Raw genomic sequence first — 5,045 nt, 5'->3', positions numbered from 1 at the left:
ACCCATGTTTGTGTTTCGGTTAGTGGTAGTACCTTGTCGCTGTCACCCTTCTCTGGGTCGGCAACTTGCCCTCCATAATGCCTTGGGTCATCTCCACTAAGAAGGCAGATATGCCATGCTGGGCTAATCTGTAAATAATGCAAATGCAATTTCCACCACTTCCACACCCTCCTCAGTTAGGACTCTTGACTCTCTAACTTGTCCTATACTCTTGTGAGGAAGAGCTAGAAGATTCTGGCTTACGTTTGTGATTTGCCGTAACAATGTAATAGCTGGTCCCGCGTGCTGGGGACCTCACGGTTTCGGAGAGAGAGGTCTCGGTGGAATCCCAGGTTTCTGGCACTGTCACTGATAGGTGGCCTCTGAGAGAAGGGGCACACTCCATGGAGTTGGCTGTTTCTTCCGTTTGCATAAGACCAGTGTCACTGTCCATCTCAGCCTAGGAAATTCACAAGACTCCCATACCGTTGCAATTCCAGAAAGGGTCTTGGGAGATGTCCTTCACCACTTCTGATGTGGAGCTGCTATTGAGAAAGAGATAGCTTGCAAGTCTTCCTCAGTTCTACCAAGAAGTTTTCCAGAAGTTGAATGAGCAGGGAATGTAGCACCAGTAGATTTTTGTGCAGTGGGCCACCATATAACCTCTCTGTTGCTTAATGTATTCTCTGCCCTCACCTCCCTGTGGTATCACACATCACGGATCTCTTAGAGTGACGGATGGCTCGGTAAAGGGAGGTGAATTCCCTTAGCATGGACAGCTCTCACAGTGCCTAATTCTCTTCCTGTCTCTCCCTCTTCCCCGTTCATGCAGGTCATGTAATTCCGATGGGGGAGAATGGGAACTTAGGCTGTAATTCTCTTTCCAGCTTGCTTCCTGAGAGCATGCTTTTTTAGAAAGGTTCCTCTCGTGAGGGCCATCTTGGTTGATCAGCAGCTTCCTTCTTGACTTTTTGGGATTGAACGTGGAACAAGAGGTGAGGCTAAGAAGATCACTGTGAACATCTGGTTGTAGAGAACCTTCCTAAGATGTCTTCATGGTATCCCGGTGCTGCTCTTGTAAATACATCAGGAAACTTTTCCCTGGAGGATGAGCAAGACACAGGAAACTTACTCCAGCTGCTCGGGAAAAAGCTGACTTTGGCCCAAGACTGCAGTGATGAGGAGATGAATCCTCAGCAGAGAGACCAGAATGTGGAAGAGGAGCCTGGGAGAGGCTGGTCTCTGGGTGGACTGAATCACAGAGAACGTGCTGGAGGTACTATTGGGGCAACTCACAGCCGGTGGATTTGGATTCACTGCAGATCTCCAAAACTTTCAGCTTGACTAAATGAAACAGCACACGATTAGGTGTAAGCTCTGGAATGCAGATGATTGAAAACTGGGCTGAAGCAGTCTCCTCGTGTAGCGGGGATGAGCCTTTTTAGATGTGCGGGCGTTCCAGTGCTTGCGTTCCTGTCCAGTAACTTTATGAATCTCTTCCTTCCTTGGCTGCAGCTAGACAAGGCCAAGAAGGCTCTTGAGTCCCACGGGCTGTTAGGGTCCACTGCCCCGCCCTGTATCTGTGAGTATCTGTTAGTGAGAGCTGACGTGTCTGTCAAACCGTCGAGGAGAGAGAGAACACAGGCCTCCTGAAGAGACCTGTGGAATTTCACGGTCAAGAACTCTGCAGCCTCGTGGGTGTTCCTAGTTAGATCAGGTAGTCTTCCCCCGGCCCCCACTGGTGAAAAACCATCCTTAGTTTAAGCTGCTAGAATTACATTAATGATCAAATTCCGGAACAGGGTATTTTCAATGTTGTTTACATACGAAATGTACGTCTGCTGCCAACTCTACTGTTGACTATAGGAGGTGCCTATAAATGGGAACAGCACAGAGTTATGGAGACCTGAGACGTCCTAAGAGGGGCCTTTTTACCACTTCCAATGTCCCCAGGAGAAAAGTCTGAACAAGAGGGTTTTGCAGTCGCCTTATCTGGGGCCTAGAGTTCTTGCCAGCTATTGGTGGAACGAAGGCTGCAGATGGTGGTGTCATGGCGCCTGGTGACTTCCTCCCACGATGGGGAGGCATGAAGGACCCAGCTTGGGTATCCCGAAATTTGCCGCTAAGTGAGGGTCTGTGGGCATATGTTCGTGTGTAGAGGAACGTGATAGTTATGTTTATGGTACTCCCGTGGAGTGTGTGTGTGTGTGTGTGTGTGTGTGTGTGAGAGAGAGAGAGAGAGAGAAAGAGAGAGAGAGAGAGAGAGAGAGAGAGAATTATGAGCACTAGACTAGTACACCACAGAGATGGTCTTCCCATGGGTGGAGCTTTCCTCACACCCTTTATGTCCCGCTTCCACCAGGAGGCACAGAGCTCTCCGCTCCGATGCTACTTTCAGGCACTTTGGTCATGCCAACCGAGATTTTGGTCTGTGACAAAACAAACAGATATGTTTACAACATCTAGAGCAATATCCAAGCATACCTCATCCCTGACCTTCCACATCGCCCTGCCCCACCCTCTCCCTCAGCCTCTCCACAAGCCGTACTCCGCCTCGTTTGGTGGGCACCCACAGTGGCCACTTCTCCACGTCTTCCTGGGTTCCTCACGCCGGGCTTGTGCTCTGGACTGCCTTCCGGGGCACAGGATTGCTCTGTGCTTGGGACCTTTAAAGGCTCAAGGCAAGCCATGCAGTAGGCCGGGCAGAGCTGTGACTTTCAGCATTGCTCTCCATCCCTGAGTGGCCTTTCAGCCCCACATGAGTATTAACCCGTTTGGGGGCTGGTGTGAGATTTCCTGTTGCCCTCGGCAAACCAAATAGAACACAATCAGTAACAACCCTTCATAGCCCTGGGCACTTCTGGGGTGAGGAATGTTCCCTGAGCAGCGTTTATTATGAAAGCTGAGGATGTGCAGGGACCACCCGGAAAGCCTGTTATAAGTGCTAATTCCCAGGTTCCACACCCAGAGATGCTGATCTAATAGATCTGGGCTGGGATCCAGAAGTCTGCATTTTTAATAAGCTCCCAGGTGTGTAGTGGCCTGTGGACCATACTTTGAAAAAAGATGGTCTAAGACAGAGGCTCTCACCCTTGGTTGTTCAATGGAATCACCTGGGGAGTTAAAGAAACCCGAATGTCTGGGTCCCACCCCAGAACAGCTTGGGGTTGGAACTCGAGGCATCAGTAGTTTTTAAACTACTCCACAGGTGGGTCCAATGTATAGATGAGGTTGGGATGCTGGGCCTGAGGAGTGAGGAGGAACACAGCTAAGGGTAAAACACAGCTGTGTGAGCCGAGAGGGCTGGAGCACACCCAGACACAAACAAGCACAATAACCAGGAACCTGCCAGCCCTGAATTTGACTCTTAGGGTGGTTGCCTCTATGCCCTCTCTGACTTTTGAGATAAAAATGTCTCTGCCCCAGCTGAATGCATTGTCAGGCAGTGGGTATGCCAACAGTGGGGGCTGAAGGGGTCCTTCGGGTTTTCCTCGCCTGCCGGGTCTTGTTCACAGGGCTTCCTCCAATCTCTCCTCCTAGGCTGCTTCGCTGTTTGTTTTCATGCGCTCTTGTGCTTGGTCATTTGGTGTTAGGCCATGCCTCTGTACCCAAGGCCACGCGACATGGTAGTTGGACTCAGGTAGTGGGTGAGAGGTGTGTAGTAGTGATAATAGTGGTAGCACAACACCTTCAAATTTCTCAAGGGAGGGTATTTTACCCTCAGAACAGCAAGCTCTTTGAGGCTTTCTTTTCCAGGGCCACCACGGGGTTTTTGTTGCTGCTCTAAGCTCTCACCATTCCCTTTGGTCTTAGGCTGGGTGGGCAGCTAGAAGGTTCCTAGTTGATTTTACCCTCTGGTGCTCTCCCCAGAACTTGCTGCTCTGGATTAACCAAAGCTGTGAAATGGCTCTCTGCTCAGGCTGCAGGCCCAGCCTCTGGGTGCAGGCCCTGGGCGCCTGTCCTCAGCAGGGCCGGGTGTCCGGGTGCTCCAGGCCCTGGGCTGTGAGGGAAAGGCATGAACTCACTGTGCGGAGAGCCGGGCTGGGAATGGGGAAGACTGAAGAGGAAGGAGCAGGGGGGAAAGACACGCAGCTCACGTGGCATCTGCTTCTCCATAAACCAGAAGGGAGAGGTGATGAGTGGTGAGTTCAGAGCCAGGATCGTCTCCCATCAACAAGAGCACCCAGAGCTCTCCTGACCCTGTCAGCGCCCACTTCCGAGCAAGGCAGAGGAATTATGACTTTCCATCCGAGGCTGGCCTTCAGTCTGCCAAGTGCCAGCCCTCTTCAAATCGGCATCCTCCATTTTAGAAGCAAAGGAGGTGGCAAAGTCACCCCCGGCATGGGGAGCCTGTGCCACTTGGCATGAGACTGGGAAGGAAGAAGCCAAGAGCAGAGGTGTCTTCCTATCCCTGTGACCTCTCGGGATTCACAAGATGCTGTGGACCAAGATGAGAGACGGCAGGATGGGGCCACTGGCCTTCCCTGGAGGGGGGTCCTGGTCTTCTCAATAAACCGTTCTCTTCTCGATTCTTCCTCCCTTCTGCCCCGCTGCTCGCTCCCCTCTGCCAGGTACGGACAAGGTGGCTGGGCTGATGTGCCCTCCAGGCGTGGTAGCACTCACCGAGTCTCGTGGCGGCACAGATCTGTAGCAGCTCATCTGCTGTAGAAACCGCTTGGCTGATGGAGTCCTCGTTGAGTTGTTTCATTACCATGCAAAGTGGAATAATGTCACTCACCTCTACTATAAACAAGGCTGTGAGGACATAATAAACAGAACCTGAACATGCTGCCCTTTGCTCTCGGCCCACATTTCTGGCCGGCTGACTCTTTATGAGGAAACGCTTCCCATAACACGTGGACTCCCCGGGAGGGGGCACGTGGCCTCTCCCTTGCAGAGGATGGCACGGGGCTGGCCATCAGGAAAAGCAGCAGTGTGGGTGGAAACGGGATGGGGATGACTTGGGATGACTTTGGGGGTGGAGAGTGACTTCGGGATGTGAGAGTGGCTTTGAAACTGTAAAATGCTATACACACACGAGGTGGTATTTTTATTAGTGCCACCTT

This window comes from Mesoplodon bidens, assembly GCF_964165515.1.
Source record: "Mesoplodon bidens genome assembly, chromosome: 2".
Taxonomy (NCBI): Eukaryota; Metazoa; Chordata; class Mammalia; order Artiodactyla; family Ziphiidae; genus Mesoplodon; species Mesoplodon bidens.
The sequence above is the reverse complement of the archived record's forward strand: the minus strand, read 5'-3'. Positions refer to the sequence as shown.